This window comes from Ovis canadensis, chromosome X (genome assembly GCF_042477335.2).
Source record: "Ovis canadensis isolate MfBH-ARS-UI-01 breed Bighorn chromosome X, ARS-UI_OviCan_v2, whole genome shotgun sequence".
Classification (NCBI taxonomy): domain Eukaryota; kingdom Metazoa; phylum Chordata; class Mammalia; order Artiodactyla; family Bovidae; genus Ovis; species Ovis canadensis.
Window position 1 is genome coordinate 102,930,617 of NC_091727.1, and position 14,402 is coordinate 102,945,018.

The 14,402-nt window shown below is 40.8% G+C and overlaps 1 protein-coding gene across 1 annotated transcript in view; it reads left to right on the plus strand.

Moving 5' to 3' along the window:
• The window catches only part of GPC3 (glypican 3), a 456,698-nt gene that overhangs the window by 344,941 nt on the left and 97,355 nt on the right, over nucleotides 1-14,402 (plus strand). The window lies entirely within an intron of this gene.

Sequence of the window (14,402 nt, forward strand, 5' to 3'; positions counted from 1 at the left end):
ATTTCTTCATGTGAGCATTCACTCAGTGAATGTACTAAGTATCTACAATACACAAGGCAGTCACAGAATGCCTTCCAATCTCCATCTGCCATTCCTAAAATGAACTGTTAGTTAAAATGGAGACAATATGGAAAGTATGAATGGGTTGGTGGAGACGTTATTCCTACTGGAAATGATATTCCCATTGGAAGGCCCGTTATTCTCATATTGGTGAGCCAAAAGTATCTTCTTTGAAGCTGAAAGACCAAAACAAAGTTTTCCTTGCCCATGTCATTAGGATTTTGACAAAATTCAATGGTAATAAAACTGACTTCCGAATAGACAGCAGATACGTTTGCCGCAGGATGCAGCCCTATGTTAATTGGCTCAACCAAAAGTTTGGCCTTACTCCTTTATACCCATGGTTATGGAGACCTAGGGCTTCCCAGGTGGCATTAGTGGTAAAGAACCAGCCTGCCAATGCAGGAGACTTAAGAGACATGGGTTCAATCCCTGGGTCTGGAAGATTCCGTGGAGGAGGGCGTGGCAACCCACTCCAGTATCCTTGCCTGGAGAATCCCATGGACAGAGGAGCCTGGTGGGTTGCAGTCCATAGGTCGCAGAGTCAGACACGACTGAAGTGACTTAGCACACACGCACACACTGAGACCTAACCTTCAACTGTAAGCTTATTTGACATATGGCCAGGGATGTTTCCACATTCTGTGTAGGCTCAGTGTTAGTATTTAGTGAATGTAAAGTAATAATAATGGGGTCAATTCTGTGTGCCTAACTATATGCTTTCTTTAGATAGCAACCACGGTAATTTTGCATAGCAATTTTTGAATGGAATATTTCCAGCAGAGTTGTAATTAATATTCAAAGTAAAAATTGTGTTATTATTCATATGTACTTCATTTTCTTGGATAATTTCCTAATATAGTTAAAGATGGTCTTATTTGTTTAGTTGATCTGTGTTATTTACTTCATAGTCCATATCTTGCTAGCTCATCAGTGCACTATGGGTAAGCAGTTGACAAGACCAAAAACAGCTAAGAGAATTGCCATTGTGATAAGTCCTAGATAATGATGCCCAAGTTCAGATCAGTTTATATCCCATGATAACCTGAAGAGTCTTCTGGTTATTCTCATGGTATCACTATTAGCAAATTTTGAGTCATCACAGCAGAAGAAGAGCCAAAAGACTGGAGACAGGCACAAAGTTTTACCCTCACCTTGAATAAGGAGGGGCAGTTGGATTGTGGAAACCACACATCAGGGAACCTGGTATCACATCTTCCCCGAAGTCTAGACCAGAATCTTGGAGACTGTGAGCTTCCAGATACCATGGTGATGGTTACTAGGAGCCACTTTGGGCTCACTCAGAACAAATCAGACCACTTCCCCTTACTTATGGGTACATGTGATATAGATATGGTATTTCAGCAAAGTGTTCGACAGAAATTCCTATGATCATTCTTAAACAAGTGACACAAAATGTTGGCTTAAGTAATCATATGGTTTGGGGAATGTGTAGCTAATTCAGCATCATTCCTAAAGAGTATTTTCTTAATGTGTCAATGTTAGCCTGGAGAGAGGCTTTTAGCTATTTGCTTTGACCTTTACTGCCTAAAGTTTTACCAGTGACTTACTACAGACAAAGAAGAGATACTTCTAATATTTAGTGATGGCATGAAGCTAGATGGGGTTAGCGGATGCATAGATCACACAATCAGGATCTCAAAATATCTTCAGTAGGATAGAATGGCAGAGAAAACTAGCAAGGTGAAATGTTTCAAGGAGAAATGGGACGTACTACATGAAGATTCACAAACATGATTTAGCCACTGTTTTGATGTTGTGGCCATTATTGGGGGGTGGGGGGAACGGAGGCAGGTAAATATATACATATGTGTTGGAGTAGAGGAGGGAGAGCATGCAAGTAAGTAGCTAGAGAAATACTATCTATCCTGTTTAAAGGTTCAGAAGAACTCTTTGAGGATTGTAAGGTTCACTATTCCACATGAGTTTTTAATAAACCAATACTACCTGTTTCCGTTGTAAAGTCTTACTGGTATGTGACTTAGAGTCATAATGAGAAATTGGAGGGCCACAACACTATATAATCTAGTTTGGGGGAAAGTACAAAGGCTTTAGAACCGAACGTAGATCTATGTTTAAGTCCCAGATCTGTCACTTTGTGATTGCCTGGCTTATGGCCAAATTAGTTAACCTCCTTGTACCTCAAGTCCCCTAATCTGTGAAATAGCTATACTGCAATCTATCTTGAAGATTTAATAGAAGTGTTAGAGATAATACATGTAGTAGCACAGTAAATCATTGGTCTCCAACCTCTTTGCCACCAGGGACCGGTTTCATGGAAGACAATTTTCCATGGAGCGGGATTGCCGGGGAATGGTTTTGAGATGATTCAAGTGCATTGCATTTACTGAGCACTTTGTTTCTTTTTAAAAATTAATTTATTTTAATTGGAGGCTAATTACAATATTGTAGTGGTTTTTGCCATACATCGACATGACTCAGCCATGGGCACACATGTGTTCCCCATCCAGAACCCCCCTCCTACCTCCCTCCCCATCCCATCCCCCAGGGTCATCTCCATGAGTACTTTATTTCTAATCTAATGCTGCCACTGATATGATGGGAGGTACGGGTCCGTGGCCTGGAGGATGAGGACCCTTGCAATAAATTATAGCTACTTTTTCTTCATGTTATGATAGTCTGAAGAGTTAACATAAAGGAAAGTCACAGGTAGCCTTTTAAGTAACTTGATTCACTGTGCCTCAGTTCATCAGTTTTTGGAATGTAGAAACTATAACTTTTCTAGGTTGAATTATTGTTTAAATGATTTTAAATATAATTATCTCAACCATAAAGATTCATGGAAAAATATGTCTAGCTCCTTGACAGATTTTTTAACTAATGTTCAGTTTGGCTCAAGGTAACTGAATGGAAAATGAAGATGATAAATTTAAAAATTATATATACATACATATGTATTAATATGTTCATATGTGTATGTACACACACACACACACATATATGAAGGAGCATGTGTTTAAATTAAGTTCCTCATATTTTTCCAAGTTTGAACTCTGCCCTGAAGTGGAGGATCTATAAATAGGCAGGCTATCCTTAGAGTATAACTTAGAGACCATGATCCAGAAGTCCGATTTTAATTTTAATCTTCAGCCCCACCAGGACCTTTCATGGAAGGACGGTATCAAGTGAAAAGACTTCAGAGCTATAAAGTTCAGGGCAAATTAATCTGCGTTCCTTTTGAACATCTTGCTCTCTGGTTGAAGATGGTGAGCAGTTCCTATATTTAAAACCCGGCTGACATGTTATCCTTATTGGCAGATGTCTCACAGGAGGTATTTAGAATGATTTTGAGTGGCATATAATATGTTCATGAATGTGTGTGTGTGTGTATTTCACATGCCGACAGAGCAGAAAGAATTCACAGGGCTTGGGGTTACTGAGCTTTCTTGAGACATCATCACTTTCAGCTGTCGGGGTGATGTCACAAATGCCAGGAACACTGCCTAGGCCCAGATTCCCAAAGCTCAATTTTGCATTGCAGAGTCTAAGGCAGACAAGACCCCTTCCATGGGCTCTGCCATCTAAGAACCATGGAATTTGTTAGCTACACGCTGGGACCAGCCGCCACTTGTTGTCAGGCAAAAAGAGAGCTGCCCCCTGCTGCCTGAGCCTTTATCCCTGCCTGGGATACCATGGAAAATGGGGAAGGAATCCAGACTCATTAATGGGCTGGTACAAAAGATTAAGCCAAGCTAGAGGCAGTTTGTTATAGCTGCATATGGATTCTTGAAGGCAGTTGAAGGATCTCCAGACCAGAGTCCAGTGGCGCTGTTGCCTTTGTTCGCCAGACCCAAGTATATGATAAGGGTGTCCCTGTAGGGAGCAGTTTTCTTATTGCTAGTTTCTATTTTACAGAATGTCATTCCCCTGGCTAGTGTAGCAAATTGGTTGATCAATAATTGCAGTCTGATAACCCACAGTACCAATTATTGTTAAAGCTACAGGTTTATTGTAAGAGGCTGAGAGGGAGCTTAGGTCTAAGCTTCTACTTGGATGAACAGTCTTTGTTCTTATCTGTTGTTCTTGGAAATCAGTTAAACCATGATTGCTTCTATGACTCCTTTTCAAAATGAAACTCAATCAGGAAAAAAAGTAAAACATATATATAATTTATATTATATATATATATATATATATAATATATATAATATATATATATATATATCTCCTCACTGTTCATTTAGCACTTATTTATTGAATGCACACCTTATGTGCAATGCTGAGTCTGGTGGGCTCTGTTGTTAAGATATAGAGAATTCCTCCTCCTTGTATAGACTTCTCACATATATGTGTATCATTATCATTTGAATTCATTTGTTCACTATTGAGCAGCTCTATGTACTGGAGGTAGGGGCTGTGGACAAGGATATAGGAATAAGTTTAAGCCCAATTCTTGCTTTCAAGGAGGGTGATGAAAACATACCTACATAACTATAATCCAGTGCATAGTGTAAGTGTCACTAGACAAATATAAACCAAGTACTCTGCTCACCCAGAGAAGGGAAGGATTAATTTCAAGACTTCAAAAATAGGTAGCCTTTAAGCCTTTATGGCTTTGAAAGATGAGGAGAATTTTGACAGATAGAGGTTGGTGGGAAGGATCTTCCTAGCAGAGAAACATGGTATGCACAGTGGCACAAAGACATAAAAGTGCATTGATAGCTAGAGTGGAAGAGGATGTAAGTAGTGAGAGATGAGACTGAAAAGATGGTATACTGCAGAATTTGGGAGGGTCATGAATAGTATAGAGAATCTGAATTTCCCTCTGTTAGCAGTGGAAGTTGGGGTGGGGGGCCATGCAAGTAAGTAGCTAGAGAAATACTATCTATTCTCTTTAAAGGTTCAGAAGAACTCTTTGGGGATTGTAAATTTCACTATTCCACGTGACTTTTTAATAAACCAATACTACCTGTTTAATAAACCAATATTCCCTGAGCTAGTGCAGGGGCTGGAGCCAGAGTGACGAGGTCAGGTCAGTGTTTTATGATGTTAACTCCATGAGGAGCATGAAGGGTGGCTTGGACATCAGAAATTGGAAGCAAAGAGTTCAGTTAAGCTTGCTCAGGTTCACGAGGCAAAGATGCAAAGCTTTCTACTAAAAATCATTCACCTTCCTTTCCACACAGTTCAGGGGATGAAAACTGCTCTGTACCTAGTCGAGCCAGTCATCTTCTGGCTGTTAGCCAGGAGATAGGGAGGCTGGAGCATGCATTGGTTCAGGCTTCAAGAGTGAAGGTAGCATGTGTAACCTCACAGCAGACCAGTACCTAACTCAGGTCTCACAGAAAAAAAAAAATTATTTTTAATTCTGGTATTTCATTGAACCTGAAATAGAAGTTCTCACAATAGAGTATTTCGAGTCCCTGGTGAATGTGTTAACTATTACTTTTTAATCAATTTGTTACACACTTTTTTATTCAGGATTCCAATTAAAAGTGGCTCCTTGGCTGTTGAATGTTGAGCGTCATCCATTCACCGAAGCCTCAAAAATTACCAAAACTGTGAGAAAGAGTGAGAGAGATTATAGTGGTTTTTCTTCAGCTGCCACCGTGGGTGCTTAGATGTGTTGGAGAGATGACTGTGTTTCGTGACAGCCTCACAAAGAGCAGAGGGGGGAACCCGAGGGAAGCGGTGACTGTTCGCCTTCTCCAACCTCCTTAAAACACATTTTCCCATTTGTTACCAACTCCTATGTCTTTCTAATTATGGCAGCTACTTATAGTTTCTGCTGTTTCCCTAGAATGGGCTTCAAGAACTTTATACACTTTATAAAGTATAGGGCCCTGCTTGTTCATTTTACTCAAATGTCTGCTAACAATGAGCTGAGCTGACCTGACCTTTCGCTGAGGCTGGCTGGCTGGCAGGCACTCGATACCACTTTTTCTCTCCACCTTAGCACTCTTGTGCCCTTGCTGGTCAGAGCAGATACAAAGAAGGCAGGCAGTGTAAAAGCTTGTTTATAGCACTTCCATAAGGGTAGGGTCTTATCTGCCCCACTCACCACTGTATCTTCTGCTTCTAGAACAGTGCCTGGCACATCTTAAGCAATGACTTTTTATTGCGTGAATTAGTGAAGTATTCTGTTCCAGCTTTTGAACCAGCTGTTTAACTCCAGTGTAGGGAGTCTGTAACTTTTATCCTATGCGTTTCACCATGGAATTTTGGGAGCAGAAAATTCGCTTTCTAGTTTCACAGCCACACAGACAGAGAGGAAATTCTGACCTAGAATGGACCATGTGCAATGTCTCACTAGTACTTGATTGAGATGATGAGATTTGGGACTTTTCAGCTAAGGTGATTAATGAGATTTTTGGACTTAGAGTTGAGTCTGTATTGGGTTGAGACTTTAAGGAATATTGGGATAGGGCAAATGTATTTTGTTCATAGGGAGATAGTGTGCATGCATGAAAGAGAGAAAGCAGGGGCATGCTTTCCAGCATTAAAAAAATTATTTAATATTACATTACAGTTTCACCTTTAAAGTATGTACAGGATATGCTAAATCTGCCAAAACCATCTAGAATAGTGCTTCCTTCAATTTAAAATTTTATTTTACTTTTTCCAGTTTTATTGAGTATAATTGACATATAACATCGTGAAAGTTAAAGATGTGCAATGTGTTGATTTGATACACTTCTATATCATAAAATGATGACCACCATAGCATTAGCTAACATCTCCCACATCATTACCATTTCTTTTTTATGATGAGAACATTTAAGATCTCTCTTTCTTCACTTTCTTGAGAAACATGGTGGAATTGTACCGTGTCCACCCCATGAGTCCTCTATTCCATTTGTTCAGAACTTGGCAGAACTTGGACAATTCATGATCTCACTGTTCTGTCTTCCTTTGTTGACCTTCATTTGGCGGCTATGCCATGGTTCCCATCCAGTGCAATGATTTTTGACAGAGACCCCAGGCTGTGGCCTGCTCTCTCCTACTATGCCTACTCTGTCTCTCTAAAATACGGTATTGAGAGGAGATGGGAAACCTACTTTTATCTGCCAGAGCCTGAGTAACAGGAACTTCATTTTCTGGCTGTCTCCTTTCTACTTCAAGCTCAGCTTGTTGAGGCTTGAAGAGCTAAGGTGAAATTATAATTCATGTCCTTGTTTTATTTCTCAACTCATCTTCCTGGATTCTGAAGACTGTAATGGTTTCTGCCTCAGGTATATGTAGGAAACTTTCTTATTTGCAGGCTACGAAAGTGAATCAAGTGATCAAAATGTTTATCATCATCTATCCTGTTTACACATATTTCTTGTGCTTTTCTATAGGAAATAGTTTCTGTAAGGGAAGACAAATGGGTCTGTGATCTTATCTACTCTCAGCGTCATCTAGTCCTGATCTCTCTTCCCTGAAGCCCGTCAATCACCAAGTGCTTCCGTGTCATTCTTTGTAACCTTCTTTGTCTGAGATCCTTTTCTATCTGTATACCAACACCCTTACTCCAGGCCTGCCTTACTTCACTTCCAATCCCCTGCTGGGCACAGTGACTAGAAAAATCAATGAGACACTCACTGCCCTTGGCTTCTAGGGATGGGCAATCTTTTCTTTTTAAAACATCTTTGTTTTCTTATAGCACTGAAGTCTCCAATATGACTTTACATTTCACTTTATATTTTTCTTTTGTTGATCCATTTGTGCAACTTCTGTCTCTACCACAAATATACTTGTTGCTTTCCTTTTATAAGTCCCCCAAATATGGGACTTGACCCCCACTTATGCCATGCTACCTTCTCTGAGATGAGGAATCTCTTTGCCCACAACTGCTCGCGTCTCATCTTCCTATCCACCCACTCTCATGTTCCATAAGTTAACATTTTTCTTATAGGTTGATTTTTTTTCTCTATGCCCTTACTGATGATTCTGTCTTTAATAGAAAGTTAAAAGATGACTCCTGGAGAAAGACAGTGATCAAGACTACATAGCATTTATCAAGTACTTGCTGAGTGCTGGTACTACTGGGTGTTTCAAAACATCTAATTAAGAAGCACCATGTTTGCTATATGCTCCTTCTAGATTTTAAAAAATCTATAATCTATAAATGCCTTTGGCTTGAGAACCATACTTGCTATGTGCTCCTTTCTAGATCAAAAAAGCTCCATAATCTATAAATGGTTTTGGCTAGTGATAATGAACAGCAGCACTTTTTTTTTTCAAAGCAAAAATACCAGAAGTTTGGAAAGGAATTTGCAAGTTGTGTTGTAATGCAACTGATCTCTTTCTTCCTGAGAAAGTTGGTTTCTTGCCAGAGCGTTCAATTCAGGCCCACGCAAACTGCGTGTATTTATAGAGGGCTGAAGGAGGAAGAAAACATGATAAACTTTTCTCCCCAGTACAGCAGACAATGGTAAATAATCACCAGGTGAATACCACATAGCACACAACTTGGGGAATCAAATGCCATCTTGGTATATGGCAGCCAGACATCTACTAGGTTGAAGGGTTCCCCCTTGCCCCTGTAGGCAGACAGTTGAGGTCTGGATACTCAGAAATGCTGTTCTGGATGATGGCAAGCCCTCAGAGGTTTCTTTGAGCACTCTTAGTGTGGGGGACATCTAGGAGAATATACTCCCTAAAAGTGCCTCCAAATTTTTCATATAAAATGTTAAGAAAATCAGAATTTCTGCATTTAAAGTGCTTTAAGGGGCTTCCTTGTTGGCTCAGATAGTAAAGAATCTGCCTTCAATGCGGGAGACCTGGGTCAGGAAGATGCCGTGAAGAAGGGAATGTCAACCCACTCCAGTATTCTTGCCTGGAGAGTCCCGTGGACAGAGGACCCTGGTGGGCTACAGTCCATGGGGTCACAAAGAGTCAGACACAGCTGAGAGACTAACACACACAAAGTGCTTTGAAGTGTATGAGGCTCTTTAATTTACATGACCGTTGTATTTCTCACAAATATTCTGTGAGCTGGTTATCATTCATTTCGGTTCAGTTCAGTCGCTCAGTCGTGTCCGACTCTTTGCAACCCCATGAATCGAAGCACGCCAGGCCTCCCTGTCCATCACCAACTCCCGGGGTCCACCCAAGCCCATGTCCATCGAGTCGGTGATGCCATCCAACCATCTCATCCTCTGTCGGCCCCTTCTCCTCCTGCCTTCAATCTTTCCCAGCATCAGGGTCTTTTCAGATGAGTCAGCTCTCTGCATCAGGTAGCCAAAGTATTGGAGTTTCAGCTTCAACATCAGTCCTTCCAATGAACACCCAGGACTGATCTCCTTTAGGATGGACTGGTTGGATCTCCTTGCAGTCCAGGGGACTCTCAAGAGTCTTTTCCAACACCACAGTTCAACAGCATCAATTCTTTGGTGCTCAGCTTTCTTTATAGTCCAACTCTCACATCCATACATGACTATTGGAAAAACCATAGCCTTGACTAGACGGACCTTTGTTGACAAAGTAATATCGCTGCTTTTTAATATGCTGTCTAGGTTGGTCATAACTAACTTTCCTTCCAAAGAGTAAGTGTCTTTTCATTTCATGGCTGCAGTCACCATCTGCAGTGATTTTGGAGCCCCCAAAAATAAAGTCTGACACTGTTTCCACTGTTTCCCCATCTATTTCCCATGAAGTGATGGGACCGGATACCATGATCTTAGTTTTCTGAATGCATTACTATTCTCTTTTATAGATGAAGATATTGACACTCAGATTTTAAGTGACTAAATGGTTGCATTTACTCTAAGTTCTGTGATCTTTCTTCCACTCTTTGAAGGGAAGAAGAACCATTAAGACAGTCTTAATATATGGCAGGTCATTGGAAGTAGCCTGGAACCAGTAGCTCTACCTGTAGCAATTTCTGCCAGGGCAAGAGTGTGACAGTCCACAAAGATGTGTGTATAAGGATATTTCAATGGTGGTGTTTGCATGGAAAAATAAAATTATGTGAACTATGCCATTTTTATACTATGGAATAATCTGCAGCCATTAAAAATATTGTTAAAATTTTGTTATAGATAGAAAGCTATCCGTGATATCCTGTGAAGTACAAAAAGCAGGTGATGAGACAGTACTAAAGTACAATCCAATTTTAACAAAAAATTAGCACACGTATAAAGGTATGTACGGGGAAAGCGTCTGTAAAACTACATATCAAAACATTAGTAGTAAAATAGTTTTCGTTTTATTTTCTACTTCTCTGTTCTTTTCCCAAGTACTTTTTAAAAATCATCTTTAAATCTGAAAAAGCAGTGTTCTGAGACACAGACTATGGTTACCTTACCCATCACAGCTATATGCATTTCTCTCATTTTTTCCCATTGGCCTTCATCTTTTCAGACTCAGGGTGTCAGTGATTTTCATCTGTCATCATATGGCTTTGCTTTCTTCTCCACCTTTTATTATCTTACTTCCCCTTCTCTGGACATTTTCCTGTTATATTTTGCCTTTAATACACCATCAGCAGAGGGTAATCCCAAATATTCTGGAAATAAGGTACAGTAGCACATATATAGTAGCTCTAAAAACAGTATTGCAGCTTTGGACCAACATCTCTCTTAGTAGGTTGCTAGGTGCAGACATTCAGAAGTTGAGCTTCCACTGGGAGAAGAGTAGTAAAGAGCCATGGACACTGGTGGTTTTCACTTCACTCAGAGATGCGTATGTGGTCTCCATTGCATGTTGTCTGTTACATCAGCATCCAGCTAAACCCTACTAAGTTTGATTTGGGGAAAAAAAAAACCTTTCAAATCTATGGAATAAATGTCGATTCCAGATATAATATCCAGACTCTATGAAATAAGACAGCCCTAATCTCTCAGAGACCAAAGATAAGGCCATCTGACAGCTTTGCAACGTCAGAGATTTTTCACTCATTCCTCTACACACATGTAAAACCTTCAGACTTTCTTGCGAAAATAATCTTTATTTCAAAAACTAGCTTTGAAGTTTGAAAATCAAAGCAGACCAGCTGTTTCTCAGCACAGAGAGGACTTTTCTGAAACTGCTAGAAAGCTAATAAGGATTTCAAAGGCCGGTGATAACTTAACTCTAATACCCAGAGTACAGGGAGCACCAGGGGTGGGTACAAGCTGTTTACTGCAACTGAGACATTAACTAGGGAGTCTGCCAAGCCTAGCTCTTGTTTTCCCCCCTTTTCCTTTCTCTCGGAATCTGTTTTTCGACTTCCTTTCACAATCTCCTGGCTTCTTTCTTTGCCTTACCTTTCATTTTTTCCCTTATTTTCCCAATTTTTCTCTTATCTCTCCTTCCGCATCTTTTTATTTAACCACCTTTGTCCAGACTTGCTATAGCATAGACCTGTACTATATTTTAACCACTTATTATATCTTTTGAATGGAGTTTTTTCCCCCCTCTGTTATTTTTCTAGAGGAGATGAAGTGAATATTTTATATTTATTCCACAAAAACAAATACAAACTAGATTAAATCAAGTGGTTTCTTACTTGTGTGTGGCCCCCATTGATTTTTTTCCCCTCTGTGGGTCAGTGGCCCTTGGGAGAATAAAGGTCCCCACCCTTGCACTAAGGGGTCTTGCCAGTTTAATTCTTCTTCAGAAAAGGAGATATGAATAACAGTATGGACAATTAGTTACTGTGGGTGGGAGAAGGAATTTGACTGGAGGCCATTTTCTTTGGAAAGAGATAGGAAAGCACAAGAGGTTGCAATAGTTTTACTTGTGAAAACTAGAGGGTATGAAACGACTTGGTGGAAAGTTCAGCTGAGAACGGGAACATCTGGGGCTTATTCATGGTTTTTCAGAAGTTTTTGAAGTTTTTTTATTAGCTGGGTTGACCTCAGATTGAGGAGGAGATTTTTCAACTGTTAAACAGTTTTTTCTTTGCATTCCTAAAGTCATATTGTGCTCAGCTTGTTAATATCTGCACAGGGGGCCTTGGGCAGAGTCGCCGAGCCAAGCGGCATGCTTTTGGGACATATTTCCCCAGAGCTGGTATTTCCCTTTCTTGTTGAGGATTTGCATGTGTCCCTTTCATCCATGCACACAGCAGATTCCTCTGCAAATAATTGCATTTGACATCACAGTTGTTGGAGAAGATGCGGGGAGGGGGGAAATCCCCATTTCCCCTACACTGAGACAGCTGGAGGGAGAAAGCAGGTTAGACAGGGACATACATAAACAAACCTGGAATGCAGCAGCAGGTAATTCTGTCTGTGTTAGTCATGATAATAACTTGCGTGTTGGAATATCAACGACATAGATTCCAAGATGTCTAGAATTCAGAAAGGGGGGAAAAAACCACCACAAATCGACACCTAGCATCCCACTGATTTACTGGGCCTGATGCTAGAAATACTGGCAAACCTGTTTAGTTAGTATCAGTGGAGCATGTTCCAAGGCACTTTTCCCTAATTTTTTCTAGGGAAGGATTGTAGGTCATTTATTTGGAGCTTCTGGCGGTCACAGCAAGAACATCCTGCAGGGAGACCACCAGCCACCCCACCCAGCTCCCGATAGGCTGAAGGGGAGTGGATGTCCTCAGTAGGGGTTCCTATTATTTGGGACCCTCAGAAAGGCAGACTCTCCAAAGAACAGTGTTTGTTCAGGGCATGACAGTGCTGACAAAAGTGAAAAATAATCTATGCCCTAACACTATGACCAGAAATAACTTTCTGTGTTAGAAATTAACCAGTACTGCCTAAACAGAAGCCTTCATTCTTAATGTCTGCAAAATGTTCTGTGGCTAAAACTCTTGGAGGTAAGTCAGTGATTTTTTTTTCTATTAACTGCCAGGCCCACAAAGGTTTCGTGCAAGCAAAAGAATTCAAACAAATTTCCAAAAATTTGACATTTAAAAATTTGGGGAATTATTCTGACACAGATGTTCTGTGTTCTGTATTGGGTTTGTGGTCTATGCCAGGCTCCTTGATTAACAGCTAGAAGACATAGACAGTTCAATAAATCAACACATAGTACTTGAGCTCCTATTCTAAATGCTTATTGTTTATTTAGCCACTGAGTACCAGGCACTTGGCTAGGCCCTGGGAATCTGTAGAGGCGCAAAGATGAATCAGACACAGTTCTACCCTCAAAAAGTCATTAGTCTCATAGAGGAGACAGACAGAGACACAGATAATTACAATACAAGGCAGAATGTGATTGGGATTTTAAGACAGGCCCAAACAAAGTGTTGTGGGAGCACAGATGAAACAATTAGATTCAGCTACAGAGACATTACTTTGCCAACAAAGGTCCGTCTAGTCAAGGCTATGGTTTTTTCAGTGGTCATGTATGGATGTGAGAGTTGGACTGTGAAGAAAGCTGAGCACCGAAGAATTGATGCTTTTGAACTGTGGTGATGGAGAAGACTCTTGAGAGTCCCTTGGACTGCAAGGAGGTCTAACCAGTCCATCCTAAAGGAGACCAGTCCTGGGTGTTCATTGGAAGGAAATGATACTGAGGCTGAAACTCCAATACTTTGGCCACCTCATGCGAAGAGTTGACTCATTGGAAAAGACCCTGATGCTGGCAGGGATTGGGGGCAGGAGGAGAAGGGGACAACAGAGGATGAGATGGCTGGATGGCATCACTGACTCAATGGACGTGAGTCTGAGTGAACCCTGGGAGTTGGTGATGGACAGGGAGGCCTGGCGTGCTGCGATTCATGGGGTCACAAAGAGTCGGACATGACTGAGCGACTGAACTGAACTGAACAGGAATTGGGGAAGAATCTGTGAAGGAAATGACGTATGAGATGATTCTTGGAACATACATAGAATTTTAACTGAGGAGGTTACACAAGGCTAAGAGTATAGCATGGACAAAGCATGGGGGTATGAAACCGTATGGTGTATTTGGAAGACGGGAATTAGTGAAGGTACCTGGAGAGGGTTGTAAGAGTTGGGGGACGCACTGGAAGTGTGGCTTGGGCAGTTATGAACTTGAGTTAGCAGCCTGAGAGAAAAGTCTAACCACAGATTTTTTTTTTTTAATCTGAACCATATCATTCCTTTGAAGCCAGGTCCCTTGGAGTCAGTATTAGAACTCTGCCTCTACTCTTAGGATCCACAATTAAATTTAGAGGCAAGGTTTTCATATATACTTACACTAGAAAACAGAAAGACCTACATAGTGTATGATACAGTATGCATGGACACCAGCTGAGGAGTGGGAGGAAGAAAGCACAAGATATATTATTGGTGATTTATTCTTGAGGCCAACTTGAAGCCTTGGTATATCCCCCACCCCATTCAAATATCACACCCTTCCTAGGTAAACACTGCCACAAACCACAAACAGACTTCATTTATCAACACTAATGGATGGGAAGGAAGGGGAACAGAGGAGAAAAGGCTGGTGGGTGAAGGAACAAT